At 47.5% G+C, this 24,347-nt stretch overlaps 1 long non-coding RNA gene across 1 annotated transcript in view; it reads left to right on the forward strand.

Moving 5' to 3' along the window:
- The window catches only part of LOC125613950, a 40,560-nt gene extending 16,652 nt beyond the window's left edge, over positions 1 to 23,908 (forward strand). Inside the window, exons 2-3 of the long non-coding RNA XR_007344560.1 lie at positions 23,342 to 23,486; positions 23,665 to 23,908. This is a non-coding gene — a long non-coding RNA (uncharacterized LOC125613950). The remainder of the gene's footprint in view (positions 1 to 23,341; positions 23,487 to 23,664) is intronic.
- The last annotated feature ends 439 nt before the right edge of the window (positions 23,909 to 24,347 follow it).

Consider the following 24,347-nt stretch of genomic DNA (forward strand, 5'->3'; position numbering starts at 1 on the left):
GGATGTTTCCCTTCCCCCTGGAAGGGGCTGGGCTTTGGGTCAAAGAGCAGCGGTGATGGTGGAGGCAGCAGCTACTTTAGCAAAGCTGGGGGTTGAGCGGCTGCTGATTGCACAGTGTGTGGGGAAAGTGAAGACCACTGGGAAGCAGCTGGGCCTGCGCTGGGCCTGTTTCTCTTGATGTCCACGGTGTCCTCCCTATTCTTTCTGTGCTACTGGGTTTATTCGTTCCTGGCCGCATACCCCTGTCCTTGCACCCCTGTCCTTGCAACAGGGCCACAGGGAGACCAAAGTCACAGTGGCCAGCCTGCTGTTGCTGCTGGCGCCATGGACAGCTGCAGGATCTTAGACAACCTGGTGGGACCAGGGGATTGGCTTGTGAGGATATAGTTGAGCTCCTAATTAGTGACTGGCTCTAGGTTTTACTGGGACATTGTCACGTGGTCTTCAAAGTCATCCTACTACAAACCTGATTCCCCTGGTCCCCACTGAGTAGAGTTCAAGCTGCTTAGCACAGCCCAGGAGGCCTTCACAGTGTGGGTGGCCTGTGTCTCCAGCAGGGGGTGGGTTTCCCATGTTCTTCCTTCCTTGTGTTCTCCAACATTCCAGGCCTGCCAGTCCTCTCCCCATGGGTCTATTGAGCATCTTGCTCTGCTGAGCCCAAAGATCAGGATAACCTCCCCCTTATCTCACTGATGATTCCTGCCATTGTCAATAGGCCAGCTTCTCTAGAGAGCTTTCCTGGTCACCCCTTTTCCCTTCAGGATCCCATCATGGTTGTTGTTGGAAGTCTACCATGGGGTAAGCTTCCATCTCCATTTTTAAAAATTCCTGACAGATGTTTTTGACAGATTTTTTGATTTAAAAAAAAAATATGTACTAGTCACTCTCCTGCCAGCCACTGGCTCTAGGGGAACACTGACACCTACCCAGCTCAAGCTCATCAGATGCTCAAACTTCAGATGTGAGTCTGACTGGTCTGAAATTAATCTAACCCCTTTGCCAGCAACTGGCTCAGGCATTTGGAATATATCTCATATTTGGACTGATAAGACACACAAAAAGAGTAGGGAGCTTTCTGGAAAAAGTCTCATCATTTCTGGAAGACAGATATAGGAAGAGAAAGATGGACCCTCTTTTGTGCTGTATGCCCTCAGGTCTGGAAGGGATGCCTTGTACTTCTGCAGCTGACCTTGTCACTAGACTGAAGGTGAAGCCCAAACCAGGGAGCATAGAGGAGAAACAGGAAGTACCTGAGTTTCCAATCACATCATCAAGCCCATGAGTCAGCTAACCCTATGTCCCATCTTACTAGCAGCTACATTAATGATCACATTTTCCTCATTATTTAAGTCAGCTTTGAATAAGTCAGCCAGTATATAAACTGGCTGCCCAAAGCTTACGAACTGGTACAGTTCCAGTACTTACCTGGCGAGATCATGCTCTATTCCCGACTGGGAGATTCTCACAAGCTTTGCTGTCCTTGGATCTTGGCATGGTGCCTTGGATACCAGTCCACATGTGGCTTGGGTAAGCAAATGCATGAACTTGAAGCTCATCTTAAAGTTTGCCTTAAAGGCTGCTTTGTCATCATTTTCCTTCCTCTTGACCAAGTTTCAAGTCCTTTACAAACATCCTACCTCTTCTCCCTTCTTGGTGGGCTGGCATGGGGCAAAGAAAGTCCAGGCTTCAGGGACTTGCTTCATGCTGGAAAGTAGATTGGCATCAGAACCAGAGCCACAGATCAGATCTCCTAGATCCCAGGCTGACAAGTACCATGTGCCAGGAACGGTGCTAAGGATGTAGAGATGAGTTCCTGCCTCCACAGATCTTCTTTTCAAAGTGGGACATAAAGGAGGATGCATAGGAATAGGACCTATCCAATTGGTGTGAACCACTGCACAATTTTGACACAAGTATACCTACATTTTAAAATCTGGTTGCCTGGAGCTCACTTTCCGGATTAGCAATCAGGATCCAAACACATCTCCCCTTGGATTGTTCATTGATCCTAGAGGCATACTTGGTCCAAAGGCAGTTGTCTTTTTCTGGATGCCAAGGGCAGAGAGAGCTGCAGCTCAGCTCTGATGTGACTTGCTGTGGCTTCTGACAGCCCACAGTGCTCTGTACACTCATAGATCCTTGTCCTTTGACCTGAGGCCCTTGGCAAACCACAGTGAAGCCCTTGAGGCTTTAAGCCTTCAGCCCTCATGGACCTAACTCACAAGCTGAGCCATGATTACCAAAAGTACAAATACTGTCCAAGGGTCTCTGGAACGGGAGAAACTTCTGCACTACATATATGGTTTTCTGTTGGCCCAAATCAGCCATTCCCCACAAACCCACCAACTTTCCCACTGGCCTGGTGGTGTTGGGTCACTCACATGGAAACCCTCTTTCCTTAGCTCTGTGTTATGATCCTGGATTTCACAGGACCTTAATTTAGCAATAGATCTCTCTGACTTTAGGTCCGTGGGAGCAGAGGTTAGGCCATTGAGCTCCTGCTCCAGCAAGCAACAGTGAGGCAAATTTTGCTAAACCACTTAAAAAATACAAAGCACAACAAACAAAGCCCAAAGCACAGGCTTTGCTGTATCTTGGTCACCTTAATGATGAACTTCTTCTAACCTCATATTTGTACAAGTAATGGGGTTCCTCAGGTGACACTGGGCAGGACAAAGAAAATCCACTTTACCAGGAAAGAGCCTGTATAAGGCAAAAGAGATGAGTGACAAGCAGTGGCCGAGTTCTTTCAAGGCTGGTGTTTGGAGTTGGGGCAGAGCAAGGGACAAAGGCTTCAGAGAAGTGAGGCCTTACCAAGGACTGCTCTTCCCCGCAACATTTCCTTATGAAAGATTTTAAGTATACAGAGAAATTGAAAGAGATTGTCAGTCAACTCTCAACCCACCACCTAGATTCTACTATTCCCATTGTATGCTGTTTCATTACAAATCTGTCTTTCATCCCTTTATCCACCCATCAGTTAGCTTTATTGATGAACATCTTTTCTATTAATTTATTCATACCATAAAACTCGCCCACGTAAGGGTGCAGTTGAATGATTTTAAGTAAGTTTTCAGCATTGTGCAATCCAGTTTTAGGACACTGTTTCCATCACCCCCACAGAATTCCTTCATGCCCCTGTGCTGCCCATTGCTGATCCCAGCCCCTGCACAAGGCAGCCACGGATGGGTCTCCAGCCTCTCGGGTTTTGCTTTCTCTGGAAAGTTCCTGTAAGTGGAATTGCATAATGCACAGTCTTTAGCATCTGGTGTCTTTCAATTAGCATGATGATTTTGAAGTTTGTTCTTGTTATTGCGTGGAACAGTAGTAGCTTGCTGCTTCCTTTTGCAGAGTCGTAGTCCATAGTGTAGATGTACCACAGTTTGTTGATACATTCACCAGATGATGGCTGTTTAGATGATTTCTAGTTTGGTGCTGTTATGCATCAGGCTGCTGTGAACCTTTCTGTACAAGCCTTCGTGTGGACCGAGGCAGATCAAAATAGGCCACCCCAAATACACATGGTTAGCAGCATATTTCCAGATGGCTATTCAGAGGTGCAGCAGATACAAGATTGGTTCTGAAAGGCTGTCCTTTGTAAAAAGAAATTTACTTCTAGCAAAAAGCAGACTGGGCAGGGTTTTTCTTTTTCTTTCTTTTTTTGTTTTTTGATGATGATAGTAAAGCCACTTTATTTATTTTTATAAAGGAATATAAAAAATGTGAGTCAGAGATTTGTCATTTCCTTAAGATTCTAAAAGAGCTTTTTAATGTTTTGGAATCCCAAAAATTTTTATTTTATTTTTTATTTATATATGACAGCAGAATGCATTACAATTCTTATTACACATATAGAGCACAACTTTTCATATCTCTGGTTGTACACATAGTATATTCACACCAATCCATGTCTTCATACCTATACTTTGGATAATAATGATCATCACATTCTACCATCATTAATAACCCCATGCCCCCTCCCTTCCCCTCCAACCCCTCAATTCACAATAGCTAAACTGTGGAACCATCCTAGGTGCTCTTCAATAGATGAATGGATAAAAAAATGTGGCATATATACACAATGGAATATTACTCAGCAATAAAAGAGAATAAAATCATGGTATTTTCAGGTAAATGGATGGAGTTAGAGAAGATAATGCTAAGTGAAGTTAGCCATTCCCCAAAAACCAAATGCCGAATGTTTTCTTTGATAAAAGGAGGCTGATTCATAGTGGGATAGGGAGAGGGAGCATGGGAGGAACAGATGAACTCTAGACTGGGCAGGGATTTTCTGATATCTGTCTAGGAGAGATCTTTTCAGATCTTTTCAGGAGATGAGATTAGTGGCAGGGAGTGGGGTGAGGTCCTGAGAACTGGCCTAGATAGAGGTCACCACAGGTGATTATTACCTGAGAGACTTTATCTGCATCATAAGAAAACTTTCCTGCAGTGCATTTGCCTCCCCATACCCTCCTGTCACCTGTCTCTCCAGGAGCTTCAGATCTCTTTCTGTGCAACATGAGTTTCAACTCTGTAGACCTCCTTTGAGTCTTATGCTTTGTGTATGGCTCTCGTGTCTCTGCACATTAATAAATGTGCATGCTTTCCCCTGTTAATCTATTGTCAACTTATTTCATAGCCTAAAAAATCACTGAAACTTCAGAAGCAAAGGAGAAAATTTAAAACTTCCCTACAGGACATACCTTTTCTTTGCAAGGTTTTAAGGGCTAACTAAGAGTGCCCAGGTTGCTAAAGCCAGAGGGAAGCATTTCAGGAGGACCCATGATGTATGCAGAGACACAGGAAAGGAAAGCCCTCAGGTATGCAGGGGATGGTTGTTCAGTCTCCTGGAGGAGTGGGATAAACAGGTGGGTAGAGGCAGGACCACAAAACCTGGGGCACTGCTGAGGGGAGGCAGGTCGTTGGATTGTAACTGGAAGGCTCTAAGGAAACTTGGAGTTTTATAGGCATCAACATGAGCAGAAGTGCTTTCTAGAAAGATCAGTGGGTATAGCACAGAGCATGGGCCAGTTGGAAAACCATTCTAATTGTTAGATGAGTGATAGGAGGTCCTGAGCTGTGGGTGTTGGCGGATCAGGAGGGCGGATCAGGGAGATTCCCCTGGGCGTATGTGTGCTGTGTGTGTTGGGGTTACAGGTGCCAAGGGGTGGCTGAGTGACTCAGCCTCACTCACAGCCCCATGGACACCCCTTCTCTCCAGTGTGGAGGCAGCACCCCGCTCTGTTCTCTATGCAGACCTGTGTGTGGCTCTCAAGGTTAGGGCCATGGGGGTCAGTGCTGTTTAAATGTTGATTACAGAGACGGTGGGAGCTGCTCAGATTTCTAATTAAGATTAAAGAATGTACCCGGCTTATAAATGGTTCTCAGGAATGTATAATTTGATTAGCCTGTTTTCTCCGGGCATTTTAATTTCTGGATTAGTGAACGTGGCCTCTGACTATAGGTGGGGCCGCTTGCTCACCACCCACAAAGTTTGGGGTACTAAGCAATGGAGGGGGAGATGGTAGGGCAAGAGGAAGACAGTGAGCCCTGGAGAAACAGACCAGGCCAGTGGCTCCTCTTCTTTCCTTGTCTTCTTTCTCCCCACTTAGGGACAGAGTGTAGAATGTCCTGCTTGAGATTAGAAAAAAAAAAAGACCCAAAATATTGACTATAAAAATCAATGTACTCACCTGAATCTCATTTACATTAATTTGTTACTATTTAAAGGAACAGAAGGCTGGGTCTTTCCCCTCCTGTGTCTGGTTCTCTTTCTTCTCTCATTTTGAGCCCAGCCTATAGGACTAAGATCACTTTAGGGAGCACTGCTGGACATTCACAGGGTGCACCCAGTGTTAATCATAATCTCCATAGTAATTTAGGCTCTTTCAGCCCCTGCTTCTTCCCAGTAAGGGGCCAGGTCATCTGCAAGCTCTGGCTGCAAGCTCTACCTCCCCATGAGAAACCTCTTAGGCACCAAGGCACTCACCTTCCACCCTCTTCCCGTTGTCCCTCATCCTCCTGTCCCAAGCCACATTGTGACTTTTGTGGCCCCCGAGGTATTTTTGCTTTCATGGACTCTTTCTCCAATAAAAAGTACTTTATGATTAAGATAATATACAGATGAACACATTGATATTAACTATTAAAGCATTTCATTCTTTTTGAAAGTTCATTTATTTTCTTCTGATTTTAAAAGATTAAAACATTTCCAGGGATGTAGGTCCTGAGTCTCCAGTGACTAGTGGATAAGGTGGCCCTGTCATGTCCCCCAAAGTTCCAGATAGGCGGCACACTTGCCTGCCCATTGATGCAGTGACAAGTGTCACATCTTTGGGGTCTGGCAAACTGCCTGTTGCTACTCCTTGCGGAGGTCCTCAAAGGAAGCTGGTGGCCCTCAGCCTCTCTGTACAAGAGAAGGGTACTCACTCTTCAGAAAACCTTGCTCACCATGGCTTTTCTCCATTCCCACTTCTGAAACCTGAGGCACTCCTGAAGAGAAGGCTAAGTGTTTGCTATTCTCTGACCAGGCCTGTAAGTGTTCTTGACTCTCTGGGTCCACATAGGCTTTCTGCATGAACCAGCATCTGTCCTTGCTTTGACCCCTAACCACTGGGAGTCTCTGTACAAGGCTCAGCTCTTGGTGGCAGGAGTTGGTTCTCAAAGAGTGGTTAGAATGTCTTCTCTGATATAAGGGGGGTGACTCAAAATGGGGTAGGGAGGAAGAGCATGAGAAGAAGATTACCTCTAGATAGGGAAGAGAGGTGGGAGGGAAAGGGAGGGAGAAGGGAAATTGCACAGAAGATGGAAGGAGACCCTCATTGTTATACAGAATACATGTATGATGATGTGAGGGGGAAAAAAAAAGAAGTGTGTCACATTAGATTGGGTAGAGAGAAGTGATGGGAGGGGAGGGGAGGGGAAGGGGGGAATGGAAGGACAGCAGAATAAAATAGACATTATTATTGCTGTGGGTATATACGTGACTGCATGACGAATGTGATTCTGCAATCTGTACACTCAGAAAAATGAGAAATTATATCATTATATCCCATCTGATTCAAATGTATGATATGTTAAGATCATTGTACTGTCATGTGTAACTAATTAAAAAAAAAAGAGTGGTTAGAAGAATGCCCTTCATCCAAGTTGCCTGGTGTGTGTGTGTGTGTGTGTGTGTGTGTGTGTGTGTAGGAGGTATTTAAAAAAGATTCTACGGATTCCCCAGGGGATTTTTTCTGCACATGAAAATCTGAGAAGCCTGGTGTCAGGAAAGGGCATGAACTTGGTGAACGTGGCCTCCTTCCCTTCCCTTCCTCTCATAGACCCTGGGCTATTTCTTTCTCCATTTTACCACTACTTGGAAATCAACAAAAATTACTGAACATCATGTTAGGAATTATAGGGATGAAAGGGGGAAGTAAAGTCTAATCCTGCTTTGTGGAGTTTACAGTGTTTTCTCCCAAGGGTGGGGACTACCCTCTAGCCAGTCCACTTGGGAGGTTTCTCCTTTCATGTTTCTGAGGACAATACCAAGGTACTCACTCCACCCACCAAAATTCCTGTTGATGGATACGTGCTCAATTTCAGGAAAGTAACGGTGATCAACAGAGTTCCGCATGGGTAAAAAAAACATACTTACAGTCACTCCAAAGGGTGGACTTGAAGGTACTACATGGGGACAACATGCCTGGGCTCCTGGCCAGCCTTGCCACTAACCAGGTGTATCCTACAGCAAAACCCTTAACAGCTCTGAGCCTAAAGTGCTTGTTAGTTCCTACTCAGATCATGCATAGAAACATGATTTATAAATTCTAAGGGCCTCTGCTCATCATTCATTATTATTTTTCACTGGAAAGGGTCCCAAGTATTGCTGCAATTATTCCAAGGGAGCTGCAGAGTGTGTCCGCCCAGCACTGGAGAAAGAGGAAACAGATTGGCTCTGCTTCCAACCTGCTGTGTGATAAGAGACCCTTCACTGGTTGGTCTGGGCCATATATCATTATTCCTAATAAAGATGGGAGAAGGTACTGGATAGTACTCAGTCTAGGTTGTGTTGTATAACTTCTAGGGCAGTCTTCCTCTGAGGGAAAGGCCCAAATCTACCATAATTAAGACGTGGGACTTGAAGGGTTTGTGTCCCAGCCCTGGCCCAGACCTTGCAGGATTTGGATTGGGCAATGGGGTCTCTAGTTAGTGGGGGCTATGGTTCTGGGAACAGCCAGGGGCAAATTTCGAACGACTTAGAAATTCTGACACATGACTTGGGGCAGTTTCACGTTGTGTACCAGAAGATCACCTCACCCAGGCGTGCTGGACAGACTCTTACTCTTCCAAAATGTGCGCACCTCCTCAGGATTTCATGGACGTCCCCCCACCCCACTCAGTGGGAGTGGATGCGGCCAGCTGGTTTTGTCTTGGACCAGCCCCTCTCCCTTCCTCTCTCAGTCTTGGTATTCTGAGAGCCTGGGGCAGGGATCAGGAGCCAGGAGGGGTGGGCGGCGCGACCCGGCCGCCAGCGATCTCGGAGCCAGGCGTCTGGTAGTTAGGACGCAAGCTGGCAAAGGGACACTGGGGCTTCCCGCACTGTTCGGGAAGCGTGTTGGGACGGGGCTAATGATAATTAACACTTGGGGCGCGTTTTGTCTTCCAAGTGCTTTACAAACACGACCTAATTAGCCCGCGGGGAGGAGTGGAGCCACCGAAACGTTCTCTTTATTATTCATTTCTATACCGTCTGGAGCATGCAGTCTCAGCGTTTGAGTGTCGGCGGAGAGGGTGGCTGGCTGCGGCGCCCTTCTGCCAGCCTCCCAGCTCTCGGTGGGGAGGGCGCCGCTGGGTTGCCTGCAAGACCGAGTGCGAGTCGTGCAGCCAGGCCCACTCTCACGCGTCTCATCTCCTCACCCAAATCTATATAGAGATGCATAGGCCCCAGGGCTCAGAGAAGTTAAGTGACAAGTCCAAGAACTCACAGAGTATGCCCGGCCACCGCAACTCAAACCTGGGCCTTGGCCAGGATCCAGGTCTTTGTCCTCTCCTTGGCCACCTACCCTGCCCTGCACAGCCAGGCTGGGACAACAGAGCGCGCCGCATCTATAAGCAGGGACGAAAGCGGGCGGAGGCGGAGAACGAGGGCTGCTGGCTTCCGCGCGCGCGCTCCCGGGCCGGCCGAAACTGTTGCCAGAGCAAAGCTCCCTGCTACACCTGAGCGGGGGACAGATGTGCATCAATATTTATTCGGAACTCCCAGGAAACCTGGATGAAGTGTAATTATCTCAGCTCAATCAGCTCGGATTAGCATAACATCAAGTCACCCATCAGACGGAGGGTTTGATTTCGGGGATCAAAGCGCCGCGCTGTAGCCGCTGATTAATCGGGGAGAAGGGAGCGTTGAGAAGAAAGCGACGCCGGCTCCGCAAGCCACAGCTGCACCGCTTTGACGCGTCGATTGTGCCAAGTTAACTTTCCTGGCCGGCTCAGCGCCCGCCCCCACCGCTCCCAGACCCGCTGCGCCCGCCGGGTCTGCGGATTCTAGCGCAGCTTCTCGGGGCAGCGAGTCGCCAACTCTAAAAACACCGTGACCTCCGCCTAACCAGGGCCGCGCTGGGGAGGGGGCTGCTTGCCAATCCACGATAATGCTCCTAGGCGTTGCGGCCTCGCAGGATGTGGGGACTCCAGCCAGACCCGGCCGGAAGCTGCCTTCTCCCCCGCTTGGATGTGTGCATTGGAGAACCTGCTTTTGGAGGCTTGTCCTGGCTGAATAGAGCAGGGAACCGCTGGGGTTCAAGACCCTCCCCAGGCTGGTCCGGCAACCTTTTGGGCCTCATCGGCCCTAACCCCTCCCACCACACAGAATTTACTCTGGTTTCCTTAACTGCTCTGCTGTCTTCATTCTGGCTTTTTGCAATTTGTTTTCCTCACTGGGATGCCTTCTGTCTTTCCTCTCCCTAACCAACTCCCACATCTTTAACACCAAGCCCAAGACATCTCGCCCTTTTGTGTCCTGGAGCTAGGGAAGCCTCTGTCAGTGACAACAAGGAGAAAACACTTTTTAAGCAATTTAAGGAAGCAAGGTGTAAAACTGAGAAATTGCCTGCAATGCAAAAGCTTTGGAATTCAAAGGTCGTGTGTGTGTGTGTGTGTGTGTGTGTGTGTGTGTGTGTGTATTTTGTTTGTTTTGGTTTTTGCCAGGTCAAATTTTTGGGCAGGGGGCATTGTGAAGAATCATTATTCTTGCATTTACACATCCATATGGACAATCAACAGTCTGATTTCCTGAGTGGGGCAGGAGCCTGGGAAGGGTCTGGAAGGGGATTCTGGCATCTTCATTCTACCAGCCAGAGAGAGCTTTAGGGCGGCCATGTGGGTCCTCCCAGTCCCCCAGCAAGTTGGGCAAGCTCCCAAGTGGGCCAGTTTTAGGATACACCTTCCCATCCCCTGAAGCAGAGGATGAAGACCAGGGGTCAGGAGGGGCCTGGGATCTTTCTTCCATCTTAAGATGCCAGGATTCTCTGACCTCAGCTGAGGTACTCTCAAACCATCCCTGGTTTTGACTGGCTTAAGAAGGAAAATCACAGCCACAAAGACTTTGGCAGGGCAACAGTCTGAGTTCCTGGGAGGTCAAGTGACTTGGCCAGATAAGTAGAGTTAGCAGAAGGTGAGAGCTAGAACCCACACCTGCTTTGTGCCAAGGGCTGTATCCCAGGGGACACATGCATAAGTAGGACAGGGCTCCTGGCCTTAGCACAGCTGAGTGAAGTGGGGGATGAAGGACCAAGACAAACTAAGAGGGGGGGGGTCCTTAAAGTCAGCAGGACAGTTATAATGACTTTCAATACAAACCTAGCCTGTTGCCCACCATTTTCACTTCCTAGAGAATGTTTTTCTCAAGAGCCAAACCAGAGCTCTAGGAACTGCTGGGCCCCTCCCAGTCTATACTCTACAATTTGCTGGGAAGTGGGGGCTATTCAAATCATGATAACACTGTATCATCCTTGGTGATCTTTACTGCAGTGTCTTGATGTCACCATAAAAATTTTGATATGCATTCATGCAGCATGTGGCTATTTATAAAGCCCTTCCTGGTCATTGTCTTATGGGATCCTCCCAGCAATCTTTGAGAGACAGAAAGTAAAGACGGTTGGGTTGTCTTCATTGGACAGGAGAGGGAACAGAAACCCCGAGACAGAGTGATGTGCCCAAGGTCACAGAGCCAGGGAGAGCAAGGGCTGAACAGGTCTCTTCTGATGGCTCCAGCTGGGGATCCCTCCATATGCACATTTTTGTTTTAGAGAAGGTTGAGTGACATACCAAGGGTGAAGAAACTTGTCCAAAGTCCCAGGTCTCAGGCCAAATCATTGACTCTCTGGATGCAGGACAGCATTCTGCTAGATCCCTTTCTCCTTGAAGTCATGGCACTGTCCTGCAAGTGCCTGGAGGGCAGTGGGGGACCTATGGCATGGCATCTCAGAGCAGAGACAGGTTGTGTCTGTGGGCATTTTTCTCTGGACTGTAAGCTCCTTAAGGGCAGAAATCATCTATTTTATCCCCTTCTGTGTTACAAAATCAAAGCCCAGTGTCTGGCACATGGTAGGTTCTCAATAAATAGATGTAGAGTAGATGAAAGAAGGAAATAATGAAAGATGAAGGAAGGAAGGAAGATTTGAATAAAAGTGATAGAGGGAGGGAGGAAGGGAGGGAGGGAGGCTTAAAGGATTGTCAGCCCTGGCAGGGGGCCGAGTCTTGAGAGTGGGTGGGCCTGTGCCCAGTATACTGGCAGAAAGATGATTTATCTCCATTCCAAATCTCTGCTATGCAACATCGTGGATTTTTCTCTCCCCTTTAATTAAGAACTAAATATAGATCTTAATTAAGACACTGATGAATTTAATTTAGAGTGGCATTAGGGCCTTAACTTGCAGAGCTCAATGCCGTGTTTGTATAATGTGGGATATAAGCTAAATGAGTGCTTGCTTGTTACCACCATAAATAATTCCCTAGCAAATCCTTTCCGAAGCATCGCTAACACTAATCCACCCCCACCTAGAGGATGTTGTGGACTCCCATGGCCTGGCCCCTCCTCATCTGTCCATCTCACACGTGTTCGTGCTCTTGTCTTGACTCCCAGGCTCTGGCCACACTAAACCCTGCCCCACTACGGCTGCCTTGCCCGTCTCTTTGTTCACACAGTGAGCCATCTGGGAATGCCTTTCTCCTCACTTCTCCAAAACTGTCAGGAGACCCCCCCTCCCCTTCCTTCTAGTTCTAGCCTGAATGTCTGGATCTGATGGAAGTCCTCTCTACTTGTCCTCTGTCTCCTGATCTAAGTGCATGGGTGTGATCAGCAAACTCCCATGGGGCTTTGTTGATTCTCGTTCTGAATCCACCATGTGCTGTTATGACTTCATCCCTGTCTTTTCTTGCTGGGTTGTGAGTGCCAAGCACAGACTCTGCATACAGCAGGTGACCAGGAAGGGGTTATCACGTTGCTTTCTATGGGTGCAACTTCAGGAGCCAAACTCCCATTTCAGTACACTGCAAAAAACAAAAACAAAAACAAAAACGTTTGTTGAGTTCTTACTGTATGCCAGCCCCTGTGCTTTGGCCTGGGAGACCCTTGTGATATCTGAAGCGGATCACTGGCTAGATGAGGACACACATGCTCTCTAGTTGGGCTGTGTGAGGTGCAGAGCATGGCTCAGGCCCATTTCATTCATTGCCCAGTCTCATGTTGGACTCCAAGAGAGAAAGTGTAGCCTGGTGGCTAAGAGTAATTGCCCTAGAGTCTGGTTGTTTGGAGTTAAACACAATTAGCTCAATGGGAAGATAGGGTTGTTATGAAGCTAAATGAGATTTTGCCTTCTTAGAAGCATGTGACACATAGTAAGTGCTCAGTAAACAGTGATGATGTTGCTGATGGTGTTTGGTTGACATGCTAGCTTAGTTGGAGATTGGGCACCTTTCAATCAAATGGAACAGGGGCTCTAGCCATTTTCTAGGGTAGAATATGGCGTTCCTACTTTGTGCATGTAAAATGAGGACTCGGGGGTGATTGGCCTCTTTAGGAACTCCTAGCTTTTGAATCACTTTGTGGCTCTGGACTCTGGCTTTGGCTTCCACGCCTCTCATTTAAGAAATAAGGGGAATGGGATGAAGTGATTCCAAATCTCCCTTTGTCTAGGGTGGCTCAGTGTCCTGGTCCTGGCTCTTTCCTCTCTTCCCTAACTTTGCACTGGGGCAACTTCATCCTAAGTATCTCGAGGGTGGGACTCTGTCTTTCACACACCCCCCCTGCAGTGCCAGGCACTTGGCCTTTTCATGTGGTAAGTGGTGACTCTCTGTCATTTGAGGAGCTGAATCATTTCCCCGAGCTTCCTGCTTTGCCAGTGTCTGCTGTTCTAGGCACTGAATAAAGAGTGTGCCCTTTTGAAATGTGCGGATGCAGCCCTCCTACTCTCCTCGTGAGCATGACTTCCACACTGCCCAGGAGGCTCTGGAACAGGGGTTCTCAACCTTGGCACTATTGACATTTGAGTTGGGCGATTCTGTGCTTTGGGGCTATTCTATGCACTGAGGGATACTTTAGCAACTTTCTTGGCCTCTACTCCCATTTGTGACAACCTCAGTGTCTCTAGACATTGCTAGCTATTCCCTGGCTTGGCAAATAATCACTGGTTGGGAACTATTACTGTATACTAAGCATGTGCTATATACATTACTTATCTACCTGACAGACTTATGGTAGAAATACTATTCCAGTGCTCATTTTATATGTGAAAAAATGGAAACCCAGTAAAGTTTCTGGAATCAGGCAGACAATTAGTTCAAATCACTTCATTTCCTTCAGCCTCGGTTTCTCACCTTTAATATGTTGTTGATCGTACCTCTCAGGGTTATTGTCAAGTTCTTAGCACAGTGCTTAACACATAGTAAATATTCGATAAATACAGTCATGTGCTGGCTGACATTTCTGTCAGTGACAGACTGATAAATGCTGGTACAAACCTTGTGGTGTAGGTGTGTGGCAGTCCATACCTTGGAGGTCTGTGTAAGTGCCCCCTGTGATGTTTGTACAATAGTTAAATTGCCTAACCATGCATTTTCCCAGAACACACCTGCTTCACAAAGCAACTCATGATTATTGCAAATATTCTTTTGTACATTATCATTCAGACTCAACCAATGCTTTTGAATGCCTGCTCTAATGTCTTAGCTCATTTGACCCTTACAGGAATCCTATATGGTATATATGATTCTTGTTATTGAGATGAGGAATAAAAACAGAGTTAAATAACTTGCCAGAAACTAGCAGTGTGGGGATTTGAATCCAAGATGGTGTGGCTCCAGAGCCCATGCTCTTAATTACTAACGCTAGTCTGTGGCACTGAGTTCTTAATAGGAGCTTTTATATTTATTTCACTTATAAGTGACCAGCCCCATATCCAGGGACACCTATTTTTAGAACTGTGCTGTCCAATTTGGTAGCTACCACCCACATGTGACTATGCAATTTGAAATTGATTAAAATTTAAAATCCAGTTTCTCAGTCATATGACCACATTCCAGGAGCTCAGTAGCCCCATGCACTTAATGACGTATGTACTGAATAGCAGAAATAGAGAACATTTCCATCAGTAGAGTTCTGCTCAACAGTTCTGTCCTAAGGACTAAGGGGAATGAATTTCTTTCCCCTGAGAGTGTTTTGATGTCCCTTTAGATAGTTGGTTGTCAGCCAATCAACATTGTGTCCAGAATTATTAGCTACTGGTGTATTCTATTAACATTTATTAAGTTCCTACTAAGTGTCTGGAATGGTATTTTGAACAGAAGCAATAAAGATAAATAAATGTGGCCCCTGCTCATAAATGTAATTTATAATTGCAGTGAGATGTTAACTTGCAGTGCTCAGTACTGCACTTGTGTCATGTAGCCTAGGAGTTAAATGCATGTGATAGGCACTGAATTTGTGCAAGAGCACATGTATCCAGGGCTGGGGGTCCCTAAAGGAGGGACTCAAGAATGCTGACTTGAGGGTGCATGGTAGTTCTCAGGCAGGCAGAGACTGGGCAAGGTCTTTCTGGTCCCAGAGATACCCAAACTTTCTTTTTCTAGAATTTCTGCGCCTGAAACTTGTGGCCAAAGGGTGGAGACATTAGAGTAGATTGGCATCATTTAAAGGAGAGTGTATCAAAGAAATCACGTTCTAGATGAACCCGGAATTAGTGCAGTGAATAGGGCAGGAAGCACAGAGACAGAAAATATTAAGGTGTCACTTCGACTTGTGCCCCTGGAGACCCCAGTGTCCTTCTTTTCTAATTCCAGACTGAGTCCTTCTGTACCTCCTTGAGCTTACAACCCCTCACTCTCCATCAGGTCAGCTGACCCTGCCCATTGCCATCTTCCTGCTCCAATTCAACACTCCCCGAGCTCAGAAATCGCTTGGTAATATTGGGAACAATGAGGCCTGACTCTGTTAGTTCAGAGCAAAATGGCTTTTTTATTCTTTTTAAAGGGTATTACATTCCTGGTGATGTATGGACACGTCAGAAGAGCAGGAGGAGGGCTGCGAGGAAGGGGAAGGTGAGGAGTTGGCTCTAGAGTGCAGAGAAGGTGGCTGCTACAGCTGATGCATGGGCTCTTGGTCCTGCAGAGCAGGGCCTTGGCTGAGCAGGGTGAGGAAAGTCCTGGTCTCTTGTCTGACTGGGAGTGGGGAAGCTATCAGAACTGCCAAGGAGCCAGGGGCTGTGAAGAGCTTTTTTGTCCTAAGAAGGCAAGCAAAGTATCAAATTTCACTGCCACCTTATTCTATTGGGCAACAATGAAGCAGTGAGGTGGGCTGGAGTGATGTTTTGCTGGAGGTCACACTCAGGCCTAGAAACAGCAGGTGATTTGCCAGTCAGTGGCTGTGTTACTGGAACTCAGGGCTATATATATTTGCATGTGCAAGAGTGTGAATAGTGAGTTCTGTTTTATTGCTCAGTAGTATATCATGATGTTTTAGTAAGTTTTCTGTTACTGTAATGGATTTCTGAGATGATAAACTTATAAAGAGAAAAGGTTTACTTTGGCTCCCAGTTTTAGAGATTTCAGTCCATGGTTGGTGGGTCCTGTTGCTTTGGGCCTGTGGTGGGGTAGCACATCATGGCAGGGAGTGCATGGCAGAGCAAAGTAGCTCACCTAGCAGCCAGGATGCACCCTCCCTGACCCGCGGCACACATGACCCTTTGAAGGCATGCCCTCAGTGACCTGAAACCTCCACCTAGACCCTGCCTGTTTCCACCACCTCTCACTAGCACCAATTGTCCAACACATTGGCCTTATGGACACTTAAGATCCAAACTGCAGTTCATGGCATTCATGTAGCACTATTAAGCCATTCATCTGTCTAAGGATACTCTAGTCATTTCCAAGTTTTGGCTGTAAATGTTTGTTTGTTTTAATTAATGGACTATTTCTCAGAGCAGTTTTCGGTTTATAGTAAAACAGAGTGGAAAGCAGAGATATCCTATGCACCCTCTCCCCACTCCCTCAGTGCTTCCCAGATTATTTGCATCTTGCATCAGAGTGGCACATTTGTTACAACTGAAGAACCAATATCGACAATTTAGTGTTAACTAAAGTGCATGGTCTACATTAAGGTTCACTCCTTGCCTTGCACTTTCTGAGGGTTTTAACCAATGCATAATTCCACATATGCATCATTACAGTATTGTACAGAGAATTTCACTGCCCTGAGCTCTCCTTCTGCTCCACCAATTCGTTCCTCTCCCTGCAGAGACCCTGCTAACCATGGCTCTTTTGATTGTTGCTACAGTTTTGCCAAGGTTTTTCTGTGTGTTGGTTTGCATCTTTTTAGAATTTTTTAGAAGTTTCCCTCTTGGATCCCTAGGCCTGACCCTACCTAACCATGAAGACTTCTCTGAATTCAGGTCCTGTGGGGAGTTAGTGCCAGGGGTACACAGCCTGCAGGTGAATTTGAATTGCTGGAACTGCTGATCCAGACCATCCCACTGACTGAGCTGTGGCCTCTGGAGGTCTTGGTGCTCCAGGCCCTGTTTGGAGGTGAGGGAGAGCAGAGGAGGGGAGGGGGTTGCCTTGTAACAGAGAGTCTGCTCTGGGGGCCTTTTCCACGTCCAGGCCCTGGGAGACCCCAAGTGTTCAGCTTCTTTACAACTAAGCTTGGAAGCCAGCTGCTGCCTTTTCCTTCCCGGTGCCTCTGGCTCAGCCTGGGGCTGCCTCCTGGCTTGCAGGCTCCCCTCGAAGTTCCACTTTCATTTCTAAACAGACAGGAAAATAAGCAATTGATTTTTTTTGATATTACATAAGCTGGGCAAGGCAAACTTTAATAAGGAAAAGAGTAGAAGGAGGAGTCTAAAGATCTGAAACTCAAAACTACAAAAAGCCCCATTTCCTACCCAAATGGAGACAGCTGAAAACCTGCTATGATCAGAGAGGTGGTGCAGGTGACCCCAGGCCCTCGGGAGAAGGCTGGCCCAGCCAGCCAGGGCTCTGTGATGTCCCACTGGAGGCTGGCACCTTCCCTCCCTCCCTGGCTCCCAGACCTTCTGTTAGACAACCCTTTTCTACCTCCATGTTTAACTTCCACTAGATTCTCAAACAACCATTAGAGGAGCGCACGTTGGGACTTTGGACATTCAGAGGCACACTCAAGGTGACATGGGAAGGACTACAGTGAGAATGTCAGCCCCTGCATTTTCCAGATAAACAAATTTCAAGTGACACCATGCTGTTTGTGCAGAATGGGGTCGGGGTGGGCAGCTCAGCCTCCTGGCACCCAGAAAGTGCTCATGCCATTGCTGAGCGAGGTGTTGTAGGGAATCTGTGAGCACAATTGTTGATACTGAACACGTCCTAGATGAGGAAACAGATTTGGAGAAGTGGCTTTCCCTCGACCAGGCCTTTGTACCCTGGTTTGATGTTCTTGACTCTTCCATGTTTTTTTCTTCATGGTCCTGCCCATCTAGTCCATTTCAGATCAGGCAGATAAGGTTATTGGGGTGTGCGTACATATGTGTGTGCGTGTGTGTGTGTGTGTGTGTACAGGCTAAGGAAAAGCCAGGATTCTGACAGGGAGAGATGACATGGTTTGCATGTGTCCCATCCAGTTCCTGTGTTGGAAACTTAATCCTCAAAGCAATAGTTTTGAGAAGTGGGAACTTTTAAGAGATTGCCAGGTCATGAGGGCTCTGCCTTTATGAGTGGGTTAATGTCGTTAATGTGATAGTGGGCTCATTATCGTGAGAGTGGCTTTATTATACAAGCAGGCTCAGGCCCCTCTCATTCTCTTGCTCTCCCTTGCTCTCTTGCCCTTCTGCCTTCTGTCATGGGATTACAAAGCAAGAAGGTTCTCACCTGGTACCAGCACCTTGATGCTGGACTTAGCCTCAAGAACTGTGAGAAATAAATTTATTTGCTTTATAAATGACTTAGTCTATGGTATTCTGTTATAGCAGCAGAAAATGGACCAAGGCCAGGGTAGCTGAGATTTGGTGGGAGGAGGGTGGCAGGTTAAGAAGGGCTTCATGGATCTTACCATATACTTGGCATATGCTGGCCTCCTTGGTTTGAAGATTTACATTTAGAACATACGGTCCTGAGCAGCCAAACAGGTACGGGTGTAGCCTCTGTTTCCCCTTTTCTTAGACCTCTTCAGCTCTAGAGTCCAGAGAATGAGCAGGCAGGCTCATAGGCCCCATTTCTTCCCTCAACCAGGCATCTATGAATATCCAGAGGGCTTAGAGGGGAGGATGGGTGGCTCTTCCTCTCGGGCTCCTTGCTGACCTGCTTCAAGGCCCTGGGTGGGTGGAACTTTGGAGCCAGCAACTGGGTGGCAGCCTCTCTCCCTCTGCCTTGGCAAAGCAGATGTTCATCCTGAATCTGAGGTTATTGTGCTTTTCAAAATAATTAAATCCTTATCTGGACCCTTTGATTCTCTTTAAGAAATTTTTGGAAATGTGAGAAAACAGGGAAGACATGATGTTGGACTGAAAGTTTGTGTTCACCCCACCATTCATGTTTTGAAGCTCTAACCCCCCAATGTGATAGTGTTTGAAGGTGGGCCCTTTGGAATGTAATTAGGTTTAGATGAGGTCATGAGGATAGGACCTCTAGGGTGGAATTAGTGCCCTTGTGAGAAGAAGAAGAGAAACTAGAGCTATTTGGAATACAGTGAGAAAGTGGCTGTCTGTTAGCCAGAAAGAGGGCCTCACCAAGAGCCAAATCTACTGGCACCTTGGTCTCTGTCTTTAGAATTGTGAAAAATAAATGCCTTTGTGTAATTCATCCAGTCTATGGTATTTTGTTATAGTAGCCTGAGTTGACTAATATATTTAATTACCACCTTTTTCTGGGTTATCAAGATACAGGCTAGTCCTTGTCCCAGTTATTTACATGTCCAGAGCAGGATAAACACATGTATAGGAAGATACTGTGATAAGAGGCAGACAGTGGTTACATGTCCTACAGGAGTTATCATAGGTCAGAAGTGGGAGAAGCTTATTCTTGATTTTTGAGCTTGACCTTGTACAATGGGCAAGAATTCAACAAATGGTTGTGGGGAGGAAGAATGTTCTAGTTGCAGAAATGACATGAACCAGGGCACCTAGACAAGGAATTGTGTTATATCTGGGAACTGGCATAGTGTCAAGTTTAATTGAAGTATGGAGTACAGGTGGAAGAGAGTTAATAGAGAAACCTTGGGAGGAATTTGAACTAAATCCTGGAGTATCTTGAGGTTCAAGCCAAGGAGTTTGAATAATCAGTGGGGAGCCATTTATGGGTTTGGGATGGTATGATTGGAGTGTTGTTTGAGGAAGATTCATTTAGCAGAGTTGCATAGGATGTATTTGAGCAGTACCAGCTAACAGCAGTGTTCTGGGCAAAAGTGTTGAATGGCCAGGAATGTACTGGGAAACTTAGAGAAAAGAAAGACATGGCTTCCATCTGCAAGCCTAATTAGAGAAATAAGGCTAATAAAATATATAAAAAGTGAGCCAAAGACATAAGAATAACATTTAATGGATTGCTAAATTGTTATGTGGTCAAATGTCAAAATCTGTGTCTTGGGCTGACGCAAAGGGGTGAATTGACTCGGGGCTGGAGAGAAAAAAAGTTTTTCTGGCTTCGGTGGAACTTGAGCTGATTCTTGAATGTAGGTGTGATTTGAGTAGAAAAGAATTAGAGATAATGGAGGGGGTCTTTGGCAGGGAGCTGCAAGCAAGGGCATGTGATTAGGTCTTCAAGGTAGGAACTAGGCTGAGTCAGTGATTAGTTCTGGATATGGTATACTATTAAATTCTGGATCCCTGCAGCCTGAAGGCTGAGGATGTTGGGAGGACCCTGCTGAGGGTCTTCAGCCCCTGCTCTTTGGACAGTTGCAGATCAATAGGCGTACCAGGCCAGCACCTCCACAAAGCCTTGAACAGTCTGGCCTCCTCTCTTCTGGCCAGAGAGTATCTAGAATGCCCACCTCATCCTCCATGCTAAGCTTGGTCCCTTCTGCAGGAGCCACAGCAAGGAGCTGAGGGAGGGAATGCGGCTAGGGATCTGGATTTGGGAAAGCAGCCTGGGTTGTAGGAGCCCACTTTGAGATCTTGTCTGGTCCCCTCATCTGGTTTCCTGGTGCCCGGCAGAGACCCCAATTTCTATGAGGAAACCTACTCTTTGGAACCCCAGGAGGTACTGGGGTAGCTGTTACTGGCATCCTGTAACACTCTACCTTTGGTGGCCTCACCAGGGGACATCTTTTTTAATGTCCCTTGTGGTTGTTTCTGACATGGGACTTTGTAGAGGAGGCATCAGGACTCAGCACTCAGTTCACTGCCACCGTCCTAGCCAGGTCCTGTAGTGCCAGGCACAGGGGCAGAAGAGATGATGGAAGCCATCTCTGCTGGGTGCCCATCCAGCCTATTGCCTTCCTCCATCCGAGGCCACGGGAGCCCATGGCAGGTTAACACTCTGCCTGCCACTGGGCAGGCCAGGCTGGCTCTGTCTCCTTGTCCTGGTTCAGTAATTCAATTCCAAACTTGTGTAGCTCTGTATCAAAGAAAGGTTTTGATCTTGTGGGGGGTCACACTGAGAGATGGATCTGAGACAGGAGAGGAGTGTTTAGGGAAAGGAGTATTTAGGACCAGGAGATTTGACTCTCAATCTTTCCTTCTTGCTCAACACCTGCATTTATCCAGGTGTCCGAAGGTTAAGTTGATGATGCAAGGTTCTTGGGAGGAGAACTTGACTAAGAGGATCTTGCCGCCTGAGGGGAAGAGAGCCATGTCACAGAGTTCTGTGTGCATGTCACAGGATGTGTGCCGCTGTTTAGACCTCTTTCAAGCCACCTCTTGTGCAACCCGCTGAAGCAAGGGTCAGGGCACAGCCATGGAGCTGGTTCTCATGTTGCCTTTAGAATCGGCACATATTATATCTTGGCATCACTTCAGGAGAGGTCTTTCTTCCTCTGCCCAGGGGTTTGCGAAGGCTTTTATGCTGCCTTTGGGCCAAAGCTCATCCTCAGGTAGCTTGCGGGCTATTTACAGAACAGTCATGTCTCACTGCTTGCTGTAGTAAAGAGCTGCCACTTGGACCCAGACACACTGGGATCAAATCCCAGCTCCCCTGATTAGAAGCAGGGATGGGGCATCAGTAGGTTGGGGCTCCACAGAGTGGGGTTCAAAGCCCAGAAAGACATGCTCTGGTTGTGAGGACATTCCAGGGGGGCAGCCTTGTGAGAGCTGGGTCCCAGGGCACAAAGCATGAGGGTCACAGACCCAGGCCTGAGAGCCTTCTGTCTGCATCCTGGACACCAGCCTAGCATTTCTGCATTCCTCGTGCAACCTGGGAGATGAAAGAGCACACAAACTGCCAGCCCTCTGGCCCCTGGGCCTCTGAACTGAGGAAGTGGCTGAATAATGAATGAGGGCTGTGCACTTCAGAGAGGTGGCCCTGGGGACTGTTTGGGCGGTGGGGGGAGGCAGGGTATGTACAGGTTGGGGGGTGGCAGACCTGGAATGTGGAGAGACACCAGGAGCAGTGATGAGGTCTGTGGCTGTGGCTTCCACTGCCAGTTAGAGCTGCTGAATTCAGGATGGAAGGGGCTCTGACAGCTTGTGTAGGAGCGTGAAGCAAGCTCTCGGCATGTCGCAGATCTAAGCTCCTGGTGGTGTCCCTATTTTACCAGCACCTATTTGCCCTATCAAGAAAAGCTACCAGGGTACTTCACTGAGGGTTTGTGGAGCCGGTTAAACTGTTTTATCCAGAGAGCCCTTCTGAAGATGAGGGCTGCAGGACAGGAGGCTCATTCTGGGGAATTTTGAGAAGGTGAGGTCAGAGGGGAGGGAGGTGGTGTGCACGTGTGACTTTTAGCAGGTGTTAGGCAAGGGCAGCTTGCATGACAGTCCTTAGAGAGAGCTGAGGGTCCTCAGGGGCATCCCTGCCAGGTGCTTGTGTGCTTCTGGGGACAAGGTGCTCTCTTCTCTTTAGGGTGCCTTTTTCAATCCTGAGGGCACCTCCTGGGACACCTATTTTCTCTCTTGTCCATGTACTTTCTGCATGGCCTAAAGGGGGCCGCAGCTCCTAAAACTCATCCTGCAGAACTAAGGGAGCTCCCCTTTATTGAGTTGCTGGTGCTTTCCCAGAGAGTCCACAGGATGGTTCATTTGAGTTCTAGTATCTCCCCCTTGGAAGAAAAAACTGAAGTGTAATCTGTGTCTTGGCTCAGACCACACTGCTAAGTGGGTGAACGGAGTCAAATGTATGGAACTGAGCAGCTATTTGAACTCTGGCCCCTTTTCATGCCAAATCCAACCTCAGGGAGCTTCTTATTCCTCTGTTGGGCATTCTGAGGGACTTTTGGTCAGGCCTGCTGGTGGGACAGCTTTTCAGATGTGCCAAAGCCCACCTGGCTCTCCAAGCCCTTCTTGGTGTAAAGCGACTACTAGAGCATATTTTGAAGCAGGGAGTCTGCCTGGTGCGGAACTCCCTTCCCAGGAATTCTTTTTCCTCTTCGTTGCAGGGCATCCTGCATTTGCCAGGTTGCTGCCAAGAACCTTGCAGCCCTTCTCCTTGTTCTAACTGCCAGAGCACTCTCCCGGGCTTTCCCTCTTTGCCAACATTTAGTATACCACTAAAGTAATTGGGACCCCTTCCTTTACCTCTCAGCTCAGAGCAATTGGAGCAACATTGGGTTCTGATTGGTCAAGGGCCCTTCCGTGTAACTCTCCCCCAGGTGGCAATCAAACCTGCCCTGGCTGTTTGCAATTAATGCTAGCCCTGATCAAAGCCCCTTTGCTGTGAAAAAATGCTGAGCATGACACCTCCCGCTCCCCAGGCATCTGCAAAATCACTGGAAGAGCTGCAGCCAGAAACCTCAATGTTGGCGCTGAGAAAGGAAGTCTGGTGGAAGTCTGGAGAGAGCCAGTCTGGAACACCAGAGGGCAGGGAAGTCTTGGGAAACGCTTCTCTACACTGCACAGGTGGGGGGATGGAGGAGATGGGGAGGAACCCCCTCCCAAGGGGCCATCCTGCCCCCGCTCTGAGGTTCTGCCAGAAACATCACTCCTCAGCTGCTGGGGCCAGGCCCTGCCCCACTCCAAAGGCTCCTCCTCTGGGCTGGTCCCCTGGTTCTCATCTGGGTTGACATCTCCTCCCCAGGGCTGGGATCCAAGCTGGACTGCATAACCTGGAGGTGCCTCTGGACAAGACCCCGTTGGAACAGCCCTCCATGCCTGGAGATTCCCTTCAACCCAAATGCACATATCACCTCATCTCACAACAAATTTCACTGTCGTTCATGTTTTATTAGTATAAGTGCCTTAAAAGCAGATCAGAGATTCAACTAATTTGCTCATTAGTAAAAGGAAATTAGCCATTTGAGATCTGTTCTAATAAAATTAGCTTGGTGACAAACGCTTTGTTGCTGTGTTTATTAGATTACCATACTCGCCGCATTTTAAAGGCCAGATCAGTCGTCAGCAACTCTTCAGAGTATTCTCCTAGCTTCTCTCTTACTCTTTTTTGTTCTTCCTTTCAGGCCTATGGAGACATTTTTTCCCTCTTAAGGCCAGTTAGGAAAACCTGACCCAAATCTGAGCTCCAATTCACATAATCTCATGAGCCCCAGGACACACTGTCCCCCTCTGTGCCCACTTTTTTGGCCACTTGTTCAGGCCCTGCACCACCCCATCCCCTCAGGCTCTCCCAGCTGCTGGTTGTCATGGTTTGTGCTGCTCTAACAATCCTGCAGACTGGGTCATTTATAATGATCAGAAATTTTTGGCACATAGTTTTGGAGACTGGGAAGTTCAGTAGTAAGATGCCAACATTGGTGAGGGACG

Source organism: Marmota marmota, unplaced genomic scaffold (assembly GCF_001458135.2).
Source record: "Marmota marmota marmota unplaced genomic scaffold, marMar, whole genome shotgun sequence".
In the NCBI taxonomy this organism is placed as follows: domain Eukaryota; kingdom Metazoa; phylum Chordata; class Mammalia; order Rodentia; family Sciuridae; genus Marmota; species Marmota marmota.